This window comes from Notamacropus eugenii, chromosome 1 (genome assembly GCF_028372415.1).
Source record: "Notamacropus eugenii isolate mMacEug1 chromosome 1, mMacEug1.pri_v2, whole genome shotgun sequence".
Taxonomy (NCBI): domain Eukaryota; kingdom Metazoa; phylum Chordata; class Mammalia; order Diprotodontia; family Macropodidae; genus Notamacropus; species Notamacropus eugenii.
In genome coordinates, this window is record NC_092872.1 from 102,989,623 (window position 1) to 103,006,481 (window position 16,859).

Genomic DNA, 16,859 nt, shown 5'->3' on the forward strand with positions numbered 1-16,859 from the left:
AAAACATCACAATGAAATGTAGAAAGGCACAAATATTAAATACATTCATTTCAGATCAAAATACAATAAAAATCACAAGTAAAAAGCGCCATGAAAAGAGAGATCAAAATTAATTGGAAACTACATAATTTAATCCTAAGGAATGAGTGGGTCAAGCAATAAATCATACAAACAATCAATATTTCATCCAAGAGAATGACAATAATGAGATAGCATACAAATTTATGGAATAAAACAAAAGTGGTTCTTAGGGGAAATTTTATATCTTTAGATGCTTACATGAATAAAACAGAGTAAGAGATCAATGAATTGGGTATGCAACTAAAAAAGCTAGAAAAAAACAAATTAAAAATCCTTAATTAAATACCAAATTACAAATTCTGAAAAATCAAAGAAAAGATTAATAAAATTGAAATTAAGAAAATAATTGAATTAATAAATAAAACTAAAAGCTGGTTTTATAGGGGGAAAACAGTAAGACATAAATTTCTGGTTAATATGATTTTAAAAAAGAAAGAAGAAAACCAAGTTACCAATATAAAAAATGAAAAGGGTGAATTTATCACCAATGAAGAGGAAAATTAAGCAATAATTAGGAGCTATTTTGCCCAACTGTATGTCAATACATCTGACAATCTAAGTTAAATGGATGAATATTTACAAAAATATAGATTACCCAGATTAACAGAAGAGGAAATAAAATACTTAAATAGCCTCATTTTAGAAAAGGAAATTGAAAAAGCCAACAATGAACTCTCTAAGAAAAAATGTCCATTGTCAGATGGATTTACAAGTGAATTCTCCCAAACATTTATTAAAAAATTAATTGCAATACTTTATAGATTATTTGGAAAAATAGGCAAAGGAATACTACCAAATTCTTTTTATAACACAAATACAGTGCTGATACCTAAACCAGGAAGAACTGAAATAGAAAAAGAAAATTATAGACCAATTCCCCTATGGAATATTGTTGCAAAATTTTTAAATAAAATATTAGCAAAGAGATTACTGAAATTTGTCAAGAAGATAATACACTATGACCAGGTGGAATTTTTACCAGGAATACAGGGCTGGTTCAATGCTGGGAAAACTATCAGCATAACTGACTATATCAGTAACAAAACTAACAGAAAATATGATTATCTCAATAGAAGCAGAAAAAGCTTTTGACAAAATACAGCACCCCTTCCTATTAAAAACCCTAGAGAGCATAGGGATAAATGGAGGTTTCCTTAAAATGATAAGCAGTACATATCTATCTAAAGCCATCAGTAAGCATTATATGTAATGGAGCTAAACTAAAAGCATTCCCAATAAGACTACAGGCGAAACAAGGATATTCATTCTTATTATCGCTATTATTCAATATTGTACTACAAATGTTAGCTTTAACAATAAGATGAGGAAAAAAGAAGCCAACAGAATTTGAATAGGCAATGAGGAAACAAAACTACCACTCTTTGCAGATCATATGGTGGTATACTTAGAGAATCCTAGAGAGTCAACTAAAAACTACTTGGAACAATTAATGACTTTAGCAAAGTTGCAGGATATAAAATAAACCCACATAAATCATCAGCATTTCTATATATTGCCAACAAAGTTCAGAGCAAGAGACAGAAAGAGAAATTCTATTTATAACAACTGTTCCTGATAAAAGCCTTATTTCTCAAATACATCAAAAACTGAGTAAAATTTATAAGAACACAAGTCATTCCCCAATTAATAAATAGTCAAAGGATATGAACAGGCAGTCTTCAGATGATTAAAGCTATCTATAGTCATACGAAAAAAATGCTCTAAATCATTACTTATTAGAGAAATGCAAATTAAAACAATTCTGAGGTATCACCTCACACCTCTCTGATTGGCTAATATGACAGAAAAGGAAAATGATCAATGTTGGAAAATATATTGGAAAGTTATGCTGGTGGAGTTGTAAACTGATCCAACCTTTCTGGAGAGCAATTTGGAATTATGCTCAAAGGGCTATAAAACTGTTCATATGCTTTAATCCAGCAACACCACTATTAGGTCTATATCCCAAAGAGATCATAAAAATGGGAAAAGGACTCACACATACAAAAATATTTATAGTGACTCTTCTCATGGTAGCAAAGAATTGGAATTTCAGGGGATGCCCATCAATTGGGGAATGCCTGAACAAGTTGTGGTATACAAATATACTGGAATAAAATTGTTCTATAAAAAGTGATGAGTAGGTGGATTTCAGAAAAACCCGGAAAGACTTTCATGTACTAATGCTGAATGAAGTAAGCAGAACTTACTTACAATACAATAACAGCAACATTGTGCTATGATCAACTATGAATGACTTCTCAACAACGCAATGATCCAAGACAATTTGAAAAGACACATGATGGAAAATGTTATCCACATTCAGAGAAAGAACTATGGTGTGTGAATGCAGATCAAAGCATACCATTTTCACTTTTTTTTGTTTTTTCCCTTTTGTTCTGATTCTTCTTTCACAACACGACTAATGTGGAAATATGTTTAACAGGACTGTACATGTATAACCTACATCGGATTGCTTGCCGATGGGGAGGGTGGAGGGAGGAGAGAGAGGGAGAAAAATTTAGAACTCAAAATCTTACAAAAAAGAATGACAACTATCTTTACATATAATTTGAAAAAATAAAATATTATTAAGTTCAAAAAAAAGATAAAATGAAGATAAAAATAAAAATTAAGGACTAGAACTCTGGTCCACATTTTCTTATGGTGAGCAATGCTTAACATTATATTACAAGAAATGTCCTGTTCCACTTAAGAATATCCTGATCATGAGAAACTGGGTAAAATGGTCACTTTTTGGAGATGTATCAATTATTATTATTATTACCATTAGTAATATCAATTGCCAATAACATCATCATATCAACATCATTAATCATTTATATTCATATAGGACTTTACAATTTATAAAGTGCTTCTCTTATCATAACTGTAAGAGGTAGAGAGCAGGTATTCTTATCAAATAGTGAATATTCTTACTTGGATGACTAGAATATAATTTAATTAAATTACTACTTTTCAGGACACTGAATAAAATATAGGAGAACTCCCCTACCTACTTGTTCCTGACATTTACGGCATTTCATAACACAGTCTCTCTCTCTCTCTCTCTCTCTCTCTCTCTCTCTCTCTCTCTCTCTCTCTCTCTCTCTCTTCTCTCTCAGCAGTTAAGCTCAAGTGATTTGCCCAGGGTCACACAGTAAGTGTCAAGGCTGGATTTGAACTCATCTTCCTGACTCCAGGGCCAGTGCTCTACCTACCTGTCCCTTCCTGTGTTTTTTTTCCTTTCATTTTTTTTCATTTACCACACCTAAAATATTTCTGAAATTGTTTCTCTTTGTTTTGTGAATGTAGGACAACTTTTCAAACAGTGGAAAATTGCAAATATTGTCCATACTGCAATATAGTTATTATATAGCTATCCTATATCAAAAAGGGAAAATTCCTAATATTGTCACTACTTAAATATGCACAGCATTAAAATATTGTTAATACACTTCCCAAATTCTATTGTGTTTCATTTCCTTTAAAAGGTAGAGAAATTAATAAAAAATTATTTTAAAAATCTGCCAATATGAAGTGCTAACAAAATGTTCAGCAATCTTATCAGCTGTCAAAGTAGTACATATAAACTTATATTGTTATTAGAAACTACTCTTCTCTCTTTTCTGGCTCTTCCTGTGTGATATTTCCAAAGATCAGGTTGCAAGTGGAAAGGACCTCAGAAGTCATATGGTCCAATCCTATAATTTTACTCAAATGGATTTGCGATCTATCAACGTGGATGATGTTCCCTCCAACTTCCAAGAAGGCAGATGATAGGAGGGGAGATGGTTCACTAGGTTGTCCACTGGTGGTGAGGGTTGGCTACAGATGAGGACGGAAAGGGCCTCTCCTTCCATGGAGGCTGGAACATCACTCAGCCTTTGCTGCAGCCATCCCAGTTGCCTCTTCAAGAGGCTAACTGTGACCTCCAGTCATTCAGTCAACAATAATTTATTGTGACTACAACTGGTTAGGCACTGTACTAAGTAGGGGTGTGGTGGGTATAAAAATAGGCAAAGACAGCCCCTGCTCTCAAGGAGCTCACAGTCTAAAAGGGTAACCAAATGAAAACAATTATGTATATCATACACATGTATATACATATGCATGTATATATGTAGATGTATATATATATACACATACATACACATATACATACATACACACATACATATATAATATAATGGATATGTGTATGATAGATTGCTGTGAGGGCATTGCTGTGAGGGCAGCAGCAGACCAGGAGCAGGCAGAGACAAAATGGCCAGCACTAAGTCTCGCTACAGCTGGGAGGCAATAAAACCCACTTACTACTTGCCCTATAGGTGAATTCCCCATTAGGAGGCACACTCCTGGAGATCAAGGGTGTATCAGTAAGCTCCCCAACATACACAGGGGAGGGGGCCTTCTATCACAGGTTCTTAGATCTGCATTCATAAAAGGAAAGGCAACTTTGGAGGGGTTAACAATCACTTTAATTAAACACAGGTATCAGAGAAAATCAGTCAAAATTTCAGAGAAATAAAAAATCAACAGACAGCACTTCCAAACTGCCTGACCACTAACATATATTCATCTTTATCAGAGAGTGAAACACCAATATCTGGGGTTTTTTAGGGGGGTGCCGCTTAGTGGCTTCCCACTAAGAACTCTTCTGGTACACAAACCTTCTTCCAAAAACTAAGCCCCCCTTAGTTAGAAACCTCACCCTCAAATTATTTATACTCTTTCTAGAGCCAGAAGGCATAACCCTCTGACCCAGTGTCTCAGTAGAAAAAAAAGAAGATACTTGGGACCCTTCTACAAAACAGCTCCTCTAATCAAGCTTCCCACAATGGGCAGGTGGGTCAATGGGTGGGAAACATCCTCCCCAAACACATTATTCGATCAGAGGCACTTCTAGTAAAACAAAACCACCAAAATATCTTAATTTGATTGCCATGACAAAGGGTATCCCAATTTTCTATTTGTATCCTTAGCTCTTAGCTCTTGATAAATGTTTTTTGCATTCCTTCATTTATTCATCCATATATTGCAATTTCATTTTACAAATAAGGAAACTGAAAGCTAAAGAGGTAACTTTCCTAAGGTCACACAAGAAATAACAAAATAATTGTGAATCATTTACATTCCTAATATTAAAAAGTGAGGAATAAAGACGTTTCATGTACTTACATGAAAGCATAAGTCTATATAAGTATACATGTGGGAACTCACATGTATATATGCATACATACAGAGGTGTATATGTGTGTGTGTGTGTGTGTGTGTGTGTATTTTTCCTTTTGGTTTTATATAATCTCATAAAGGATTTGTACCCTCTTTTCTTGTTCTGATTCCTAAAGCAGCAATCACACTTGGGTATATATGTGAAATGAGATTTTTAGATAAGTAAAGCACAGCTTAAAACATTATATTTTTTATGATAACAACACTGTTATTGTTGTTTTTAACTGTCTCTATATTGCTTTGCAGTTTACAAAATACATCCATATCTCATTCAATCTTTATGGAAGTAGAATGGAATAGTGCTGACTTGGGAAAGAAGAAGACCTGTGTTCAAATGCTGCTTCAGACACTTATTAGCTATGGGAACCTGCTAAGAATGGGAACTATTATGTGCCTGGTTTCCCCATCTGTAAAGGGAGTGGGTTGGACTTTATGGTCTTTCAGGTCACTTCCAGCTGTAACTATGACCCTATGAACAGTCCTGTGAGGTAGACAGTATGGCCATTATCCACATTTTAAAGATAAAAAAGCTTGTCAGACTCAGGGAGGGGAGTCAAGTGGCCTATGGCTTCAACAAGACTCAGAGCTAGGTCCTCTTTCTTGGAGTGCCCTCTCTTCTATTCCATTCCGCTTGAACAGTTCTTTGTGCTTGACTTCGTTTGGAAATCTTTTGAGATATTTTGGTGATAGTCATAGTCTAAGAATTATGATGAGGAATAAAGGTAATCTTGGAATCAGCTTGCTTGAACACGCTGGTCTCCACTGCCTTCTTTTTCTGAATACACAAATTTTTTTTATTCTTTTTCCCATGATTGTTGTCCTTTGAGTTTTACTAACGGAAAATCAAAAAATAATAAAATCAAAGAATTATAACCATGAAGTGATTACAATTCAAGCAAATAGCAGCCAAAAGGCAAAATGAACATGGAGGAAAAGCGATGAGGGAGATAAGTAGAGGCCCCACATAAACAAAATCTAGCTGTATTTATTATGTTGATCATATAATCACAGCAGGTTAAAATTGCAAGGGCATATCTGAGGCACAATCATTATTTTATATGTCCATTTATAAAATGCATGAGAAAATAAAAGTTTGATGCAAAGTACACATAGTCACCATATTGGTTAAAAGGAAAAATTACATTGGGAATTCTCTCATTCTTATTAGCTCTAATTAAAGCACTTAAATCCAGGAACACGCAAAGCAGACAACAAAAATTTTTTAAACAAATTTACAAAAGCAAATAAAAATAAAATACATTACATTTTAAAATGTAGTCTTTTGTTTTAAATTCTTTTCATCCCACGCCTAATACATTCTAGCAGAAATTAATTCAAGTAGCTTCTACTTTATAATCTACTTTGTACAAAAAAATCTTTCCTCCGATTTCTTCCAACATTGTCTATTTAACCTTATCAAATTAAAAACTGAAACACTAGATTATGTGGTACTGAGAGAGAGTCTTAGCAGCACTTCAAATTCCCTCCCTAGGGCTTACCACATCATCAAAACAGTGATCCAGGTTATCTTCCCTATTGACCTATCTTACTCCACTGTATGAAGTCATCTGTGGCACATGTTTGCCAGAAACAGTGGTAATCCCACCCTTGCCAGTTTTTGGTTATTTAATGGTAATAGATTTTTACATATATATGTGTATATATGTATGTGTGTACAGATGTACCTATATGTGTATATATGTACGTGTGTATATATGTACACACATACATATGTGTGTATTATATACATACACACATATAGCTATTTCTCATTTCCAAAGATGCCATTCCTGGTGGTGATTATGTAGGTGTATGATGGAAAAATATAGTATTCAAGGAAGCTTCATGGTGAAATCTTCTCTTGATAAACTTAGTATATATATATGTGTATGTGTATATATGTATACACACACACACACACACACACACACACATATACACCTCCTTCCTGATTCTCTCATTGGTGAGCATTTCTGGGATCCTCCATTTTGTGGAGGAGCCCAGGCTAACAAACTTTCATTATCCTCTCATCTCTGCTTCTGATTTTCCAGACTTCAGAACCATGCCTCAGCTGTTGTTTCACCCTGGAATGTCCTTCAGCACCTGGGGCCTCCTTGTCCTAGAATATCCAAGCCCCCTTACCTTAGAATATCCCTCCTCTAGGTTGGCCTGCTTTGTCCATTAGTTAGTTCTTCCTGGGACCTCCATTTTGTAAAGGGGCCCAGGATGGCCAACTTCTACTTCCTTTCCAGCTCTTATCTGACATTTTGGACTTGAGTTCCAAGCCCTTGGATGACAAGGACCCCATTTCCTTTCTACAAAGCTACAGGGGCCATTGGATATTCTAGAGTAAGGCAGCCCCAAGCTCTGAGGGAGGCTCTAGGGAGAGAGACAGCTGAAGCAGGTTGTTGAAATCTGGAAAGTCAAGAGATAGAGCCAGGAAAGGAATGAAGACTTCCCAGACTGGGACTCACCTCAAAATAAAAGTTCTAGGAAGAGCTCACCAGCGTGAGAAGGGAAAAGAGGGCCAAGCACGGTCAATGGCAAAATAAGAGTGTTGGATAGATTTGAAAGATGTTATAGATCAGTAGAACTTGGTAACTGATTTGAATGGATAAGAGATGTGAGTCAGAAAGAAAGGTCAGATGGTAAATGGCACTTCATGAACATAACCTGGTTAGAAGGGGGAAAGATAATAAGCTCAGTTTTAAACATTTTGAGTTTAAGATAATGGTAATGTAGGTGAATTTAGCAACCAGAAATGTAGAGCTGAAGAAAGGGGTTTGGATGTCATATACACAGAGATGGTAGATGAAGTTATAGGAGTAAACACTGTTATCAAAGGAAAGAAGCTCTACCTTCCAACATTTAATGGCTATATTCTGGTATTTCAGGTATTAGATCTTATACTGACACACAATCTTAAGTGAGCTGACTTAGCCTGTGCATGATTCCATACCATTGCCATGGAGGAAAGTATATGAGCTTAGTGACAACTATGTTTTCAATGCTTAGAAACCTTTCTGCATACTTTGAGGTTAAGGGTTGTGTTCTGTATCATTGAGACCATCACCATCTGCCTTCCAGATAGGTAAGATCATTTTTAGTAGGGGAAAGAGATCTAGACATGCAATCTCATCAGCATGGGGAAATCTTAGTGTTTAAACTCTTTTCACCAATGCAAAGCAGCAGCTCATTTGTACTTTACAGGCTTGGAGTTGCTTCTAAAATATATAGTCTTTGAGAGTAAGGAGTTATACTGTAGTATAAACTAAATAATGCCTGTTGCAACATTATTTTTTAGGCTGATTATGCATGGGAATGGCCAGGAAGAATGATTTAGTTATTTCAAAGACTACTAGTTACAAGGGATCACCTAGACCAGTTTCTCACTTTATATGTGCTTCATTTTCCTCATCTGTATTCACTCACAGAGCCTTCTGACTTAGAATTATGTTTAGCTAGTTTTCTCCTTGGTTTTTAGAACAAGAGACCTTAGGATCAGAGTCCTAGAGCTAGAAGGGACCTCAGAGGTCACCATGGGAAGATTAGAAGGGAAAAATAAGGAGAGTGGGAAGAGATAAAACTGACTCACTGACAAGTAACTCTCCAGCATAGTCCTTTGTTAACAGTCTATGTTCAGCCATTCAGCCCAGAGGCAGGCAGCCCTAAATCCTTAGAGACTAACAGCTAAATATAACCTTGAGTCATTATGGAAAGGTTAAATTATACTCCATAAATTCTGTTTAAGAAGTCAATGAAGTGTGTAATACAATTTAGAAATATTTCATTTTTTTAAAAAAATTAGTTAAAAATTAAAGGCTATAACTCAATTAGATTTTTTAAAAAATAGTATGTACCTGCTACGTGTAATGCATTGCACAAAGTGGGGAAGTAAGCTTCAGTAACCTGGAAAATTCATTTACCTGGAACATTTTTCCATTCCCTTTGCCCTCCCAGGATACTAAATAAATGGAGTGGCGCTGTAATTGGGGAAATGAGGAAACACAGTTTAGACATGGGGCCTTTCAGGCCCTTGAACAGATTCTACGATTTAAGACTTAGATTTCATGACTGCTGACTGCCAAGGTTTCATAACCTCTGATCCATACAACCCCAAAAGAATAGTGGAGAGCTCCAAAGGTTGCAGGGTCACAGGACTCAGAGCTGGAAGAGAACTGAGAGTGCATCGTATTTTCAGGGATATAACTGTCACTGACCTTGTGTCACTACCAAGCCTTTGGTGTATTCTTTGCCTAATACCTTAAGCAGCTTACAGCACAGTCCAAAGAACAAGATTTCCCCCAGGGAAATACACAGCACAAGGAAGCATAAACCAGTCCCTGTGTGACTACACCAGGAAGGCCTCTCAGGTAACTATAGCCCCCCAGAATTACACTGCTTTGCCATCACAAAGTCTCTTTTTGACTCTCTTGCTCTCTCTCCAACCAATATGTGCAGCTCTTGACTCCGCAGCCGTCCAAAGACCTGAGCTCTCCCTGCTTTTATCTGTCACTTTTGGTCAGCTGAGATGGCAGAAGTCTAGTGTCCTTATTAGGTCCTAGGCAACAGTCAATGCCTTCCTGCCTCACCCCTCAACAGCTTTGTTTCCCCAATTGTGGTCACAAAGACCTGCTTGGAAAATGACAGGGAACATGGCATTGGAAGCCAGCTTACCCAGCACGGGGAATCTTCAGGAGAAAGAGGAGATGAAAATTTAAGGGTTGATGTTGAAGTTGGATGTGAAACTCACCTTCGGCTCCCGAAATGGAGAAAGTAGTGAGAAAGAGCAAGAGAGGCTCAGCTTTCAGAGCAGCCCAACAAGAATCAGCTTCAAACCTATAAGTACACAGACCAAAAAAAAATGCATTTCAATTTTCATGGGACAACAAAATGTGGATATTCATCTTTTTTCCCCCAAAAAATTATATTTCAAGTTCAATATCAGCTTATTTTTCCTTCATTGTTATGGTTACAATGATTAGATTTCAATAGTTCGTAATAGACCCTTACCTCTAATAATAATTAAAAATTTTATATAGTACCAAGAGAAAAAAAATCTCATCTGAACCTCAATCACTACCAACTATAAACTACTTTAAAATATTTTGAAAATAAAGTAGATGTTTATTTTATAATAAAAATATATTTAATAATACTTTATCTTTTAAAATAAACTAAAATTTTATTTTATGATAAAACAAATATATTTAACTACATTTTATATTTTAAAATAAACTATATTTTATTTATAAATATGAGTATTTGTAACTTTAACTTTATAAATGTTTGAGCTAAGAGGCACAGGACAAGTCTCAGAATCAGGATCTCCTGGGTTCAAGTCCTGTCTCTGATAGATATTGATTCTGAACAAGTCCTTCACCTTCTCAGAGTACCAGGCAACTCTCTAAGACAATATACTACAGAACAGTAGATGTTCTTTGGTAGAGGCAGTTTCTTCACTGAAAGTTCCCAACATCACTGAAATTATGACCACAGCAAGGAAAGCTCCAAACAATAGCCAAAAAATGCATAAAGGATGAATAAGGCCCTGAAGGTAGATTGGAGGTGAGTTGCTTAAGACTTAAACACATTAGAAAACAGAAGATTTTTAAGTAGAAAAATCACACCTCCCAAATCTACTAAACTATAAACATTTTTCTCCAGAACAAACCTATTTCCTAGTGTAATCCTCAAAAGCTTCAATTACCTTGCCAATTCAATTCCATTTGATAAACATTAAGCTCTAATGAATGGTGAGTCTCCTAATTAGAAGGTGAGCTCCTTCAGATAAGGAGCTTTCCCTTTTCTGTTTGTAACCCAGCACTTAGAATTGTGCTTGGCACTTAGTACTTAATAGGTGATTTTCATCCATTGATTCGCTGATTCATTCATTCACCTACCACATGGAACCACTGTGCTAGGCAGGGAGGGAAATATGAATATGAAAAGAAACATATCCTGCCCTTAAGGAGCTTAAAATCTAATGCAAGAATAAGAAAAGTGCATAAATTACTCAACTGCAAAAGAGTAAGGCAAGTGCCTAAGTGATTCATAAGCAAAATACTATGAGAGTTCAAAGGAGAGAGTAATCACAGACCCTCAGACTACTCCAACCATGACCCAGTTGTTCAACACAACCGCATCAATTTCAAGACCACTAGGTCCCAAGGAGTCACAAACCCAATGCTTTTTCTTACTGATTGCAATAATTTGGGCCCAGAGATGAAGAAGACTACATACGAAGGTTGATTCTACATCTAAAAGTGCATGCACACAGAGAATCAGGGGAAGACTTTCATGAACTGATACAAAGTGAAATAAGCAGAACCAAGAAAAATATTCACAATGATGATAACATAAATAAAAACAAACTGTTTGAACCTGAATGCTTCAACGTATAATGCATTGTACTATGTGTAATGCATTATATAAAATCTAATATGCTATATAAAACATAATGCCCAAGCCTGGCCCCAAAGGCAAAATATGAGAAAGTAGCTCCTTCCCTGCTTCTCTGCAATTATGGGGGGCCTATGGGTTCAGAGCACTGTATTCAGTGTCAGACTTTTTCCTCTTTCTTTTTTCTTCATCATAGTGAACAAGGGAGGAATAATACACTGGGAAATACAAATAATGGAAAAGCAGATTTCAAAAAATTACTTTTTGAAAATGCAAGGACAGCAGGGTCCTAGTAGTGGCCTAAATCTGAAAAGAGTGTCAGTTTTCCAGTTTTTACTTTTGTTAACCATTATACTGGAATTAAGAGAGAACAGGCTAAGCTCTCTCCTCCAGTGGGGAAAGGACTGTCTTGCCTACCATTGCAGACATATCATTTCACATTTCCCTCAAAGGCAATGACCTTGGCACCGATTTCTATGGCAGTAATAGTTTTAACAATACTCGGTTGGTGCTTTTTAAACTTCTGCCTAATTTTATTAGGGGTGGGACTGGTTCTTTAGTCACTTTTGGCAAGGAGGAAAATTTTATGGTGTCCAAAGAGCCTTCAACTGGCCAGAGAAAATAAGCAAGTATCTACCTGTTGCAGGTCTAGAAGCAATCACAGTGACTATAAGGGAATTGATATTAAATATTCATCTGACCTCATACTGCCTAACCTGCCTCTCCCTCCTTCTCTTCTCTTACAGATTACTTTCCATGGAAATCTGTCCTTGTAGAGGACCTCCAAATATGCTTGTGGCATGGTGAGCCTTGTGTTCTCTTAGGTTACAGCTTACTAGAGTGAAGTAGCAGAAGGATAAAGACAGCCAACAAAGCCAGACGGGTGGCATCGGTCAATTGAACTAGTGTCAATGAAACTTTCTAGGGACCTCATGGTTTTGGACGACCAGCGTCAAGCTATTGAAACAAATGCCAAGTCATCTAACTTTTAAATTTCATCATTAAGGGGGAATCTCCCTTTAGTGGCATTCTTATTAACAGTTTATCAAACTATAACTCCAAACTTTATGTTTAAGAGACAAGATCAAAGGTCAGAAGCATAATTAACCTTGGGGTTTATTACCAAGCAGCAGCTGCACCTACACTTACTTCATCTAACCTGCTCATTACCTTTTAACTTTACAAATGACACAATTTGAACCCCATCAAGAGTTCCCACAGCAGAGAACTGGAAACAAAGAAGATGCCCATAAACGGGCGGATGGCTACACAAATTGTGGTAAGGGAATTGAATGGAATGTTACTGCTCCATGAGAAAAGAGTAATAAGAATCCCACAGGGAAGCATGGGAAAGCATATGAACTAATGTACCGCAAAGTAATCAGAACTTGGAAGATAATATACACAATGACTAAAAAAAATGAAAAGTACAAAAAAAATAGAAAATGAACACTGTGTAATTATAATAAACAATCTGGTCCTGAAAGAAGAAATAGGAAAATGCACTTTTTTGCAGAGATGTGGATGTGGATGAGGAGACTATGATATGTCACATCTGTTGTCAGATATGGTTGATGGGTTGGGAGTACAGAACTACTGCCCTCCCTTTTCTTTTTAAATAAAAGGTGTATAAACAAAAGCTGGCAATAAAAAATTTTTTAATGCAAAAAATTTTAAAAAATTATACTTGGCACCATTGTAAACTTCCACTATTTATTACAGAAACAGTTATGAAATGGAAAAGGGATAGTTGTCGCTGATTGTTGTTACTGGATGTTAGTTTGGCTTTTTAAGGTCAAAAATACTACTAATGTATTAAGCTAAAACAGAATTATCACTAGGATTTGACAATATATGGGAGGCAGGGTATACTGGAGCCTTCTGTTACAGTGCAATACAACTAAAATATTATAATATAAGCAAAAAGGTTATTCATCCTTCAGAAGAAAAAAATTCTAACGATGAAGATGAATGAAAAGGACTAGAAACAAAAAGTCTCAAACAACATTCTTAATCGGAAGGCCAGTTGCTTCTGTTTCTTCTGAATATAATTCCTACTTAATAACTAAGATGATAATAATAACTTTAATGATGAACTTAATATACATGCCATTTTGAGATTTTTTTTTTAAAAGCATAGGATGCTTCCATATCTGTTTTTCAGAAGGCAAGAAAGTAAACAAAGTAAAAAATGATGATTTTTCAGAAGAGTACTTCAGGGTTGCATGATAAACTGGACACAATATTCTAGAAAAACCATTCCCACACATAATTTGCCTCTGCCGATTCTGACGGGGTGCTTGGGTGCATGTGCTTGGACCTCAATTCTAAAATCACATTTTTCCCTAGCCTCAAAATACTATCCCAGGCAGTTTCTCCCCAGCCCAAGGACATAGCCAACCCTAGTAAAAGTTTTGTCTTTTTTCCTGCTACGGTAGCCAGCTGCATCTATAGAATTTATTAGTCTGAACCATCTGTGTACTGGCTGACCTGGCTGTGTACTGGGTCATAACATTTCCTACTCACTGACTAATCATATGTATCCTAGACTTAGACGTATGTATACTCCCTTACATTTATCTTGCCTAACAAGACACTGATGTGAGCAGCCTGGTATTCCTTAATCAGTCCTGACCATTCATTGATTTAGTGACATTTCAGATCTAAAACCACACCGCCATGTAGGCTCCTTGGGTTATTTCCCAATGAATTCTGGATGAAATACCTGTGCAGTAGATACTAACAGTGCTTGTTTCTTTAAGAACTAGCCACTCCTTAACCACTTCCTAATCCTGCCCTGAATCACCTAGTGAGCATATCTGGTACATGTTTTACTATAGAATATCCTAAATAAACCTTACCTGTACCCCTCTAAGGTTGCAGGTTCCCTAAGAACTCGTTTGCTGAAAAGTGTAATAAATTTTTACTTGCCTTCAAGAATGCTTGAGTCCATGAATTCATTCCAGGCAACCTGCCCCTGGTACTCTGGTCTTTGTGGGGGTCTTAACCCCCCTTTTCCAGCCCTCATCAATTCAACAGCAATAACGTCAGTATCTGAACAGCTGCCTTGTAACTCAATTACATGATTTCTAATATACTGACTCTCTCCAAATTAGATGTCCTGCATATCCAAATGTTTTTGTTGATGGCATGACTACTTTGACAAGAATTACTATTCATAGGGCCTTTGAACTCTTATAACAAAAATGCAGAATACAAGAATTAAATGGATTGAGCCTAAACCACTCTAGATAGTCACCCTTGTTAGTGAAGAAAAACCTGTAGAAATTGAGCATCTACTTTTCCCTAGGTACTTTTAGTTCCTAACAATCCCCCCAAATATACAGGAAGTTTTGTTCAGTCATTTTTCAATCACATCTGACTTATTGTGGCCCTATTTGGGGTTTTCTGGGCAAAGATACTGGTGTTTTGCCATTTTCTTCTCCAGCTCATTTTACAAATGAGGAAACTCAAGCAAAAAGGGTTAAGTGCCTAGGATCACACAGCTAGTATATGACTTGCCCAGGGTCACACAGCTAGAAAGTATCTAAGGCCAGACCTGAGTTCAGAGAGATGAGTCTTCCTGACTCCAGGCCTGGCAGTCTATCCACTGGGCCCAGTAGCTGCCCACAACAGAAAGTTATTCTTAATTTATAACCTAAACTTGACCCACAATTAACACTGCTTTCCTCTTGGGGCTCCAATATACAAACTATAATTAAATACATTCCTCACTCAGTGAACAAGAATATGCTGATCACCTGTCATGTGTAAGTTATGTGGTATATAGTAGGTGTAGTTTGAATAATGAAAAAGAAATGAACATAAAGAGGTTTTTAAAAACCAAACCCTTCAGCTAGCTAGTTTCCTGAGACATTAATCACAAATAAAGAAGCACAGGAAAAGAGAAGCTGGGTGGAGTCAATGAAAAGAACTGACCTACCCTCCTATACACAGAACTGTAGCAACATAAAGTCAAGTCTATGCCAAATAAGAACACATTACAGTCATAGAATGTTCTAGTTATGAGATAAGGTGAAGAATTGAAATACATGGAAAATGCCCTGAAACAGAAGAAACTTCTGCACCACCCAACCTTTTATCTGGGTAGCAAAACTGATGAATGTGGTTCACCTCCCTTCTCCAAAGAAGATCCTTTCATAAAACAAAATAACCAGAGTGCAGGTAGTGAGAGAAGGAATGTTCAGGAGACAGAGATCCTTTAAGTAATAGACAAATGGGATTAATGTCCCTTGAACAACACAGAACTGGCCAGGCTTGCTTACTTATGTTTATCTGAGTGCTTAGCCCAGTGCCTGGCACACAGTGGGCACTTGATAAATGCTTTGTCTGTCTATCTTTTTGTGTCTCTCTGTCTTTGCCTCTCTCTTCTCTCCCATGCTATCCATTATGTCACCTCAAGATTTTTCCAATACACTTTGCTAAGGAAAGTTCCAGACCTCAATAATAAGTCAATATATAAAAACTGAACAACTCAGATATAGACAAAACAAGAAGGAAAAGTACCATAAGATTTTCTAGATAATGAAAGCTTTCCACATCCAAGTCCATTATGACAGAATTTCCTTTGGTATTCTGAGTGACCTGTAATTTCATGAATATAGGTGTTCTCTCCACTGATGTGAATTGCAACCTTGACCAACAAGCCTTTTTGTTTGGTGGAGGAGAGGGGGTTTGGGCTAGGGGACAGGTCACAAACTCTAATTTTAACCAATATTCATCACAGGAAGATCTTCCTAAAAATAATTTGACTAATCTCTTGGAGTTCCCTGTAATGGGATCAGACCTCTTCCACACAATTTTTCAAAATTTATAATTTTATATATTTATGAATCTGTAGTAGCTTCCCTGTATCATCTCTGGAATAGGTTGTAACACTGTAATATAATAATATAGTACTGTTCTTAGCGAATGCATTACAAATACTGCTATAGTATGTAATCACTGCTAAATCCATCTACATGGGTACTTTCCAAATTTCTAAATTTAAACTCAGTCTGCAATTGAAGGGAAAATCTCTAAGTTTAATCCAGGTCCCAAATTAAAAGTAAACACAGACAGGCAGCTTCCTTACAGAGTGAATCTGGGGAGAGAATAGAGCCTTCTGCTGGTTCTAGTAA

At 36.4% G+C, this 16,859-nt stretch overlaps 1 protein-coding gene across 10 annotated transcripts in view; it reads right to left on the reverse strand.

Annotated features, from left to right (window-relative positions):
* Window positions 1-16,859, reverse strand: part of APBA1 (amyloid beta precursor protein binding family A member 1) — a 278,713-nt gene that overhangs the window by 206,198 nt on the left and 55,656 nt on the right. For all 10 annotated transcript variants that reach the window (XR_011967451.1, XR_011967450.1, XM_072611227.1 and 7 more), the window contains exon 2: window positions 10,070-10,155. The gene's annotated coding sequence lies outside the window, so the exon portion shown is untranslated. The remainder of the gene's footprint in view (window positions 1-10,069; window positions 10,156-16,859) is intronic.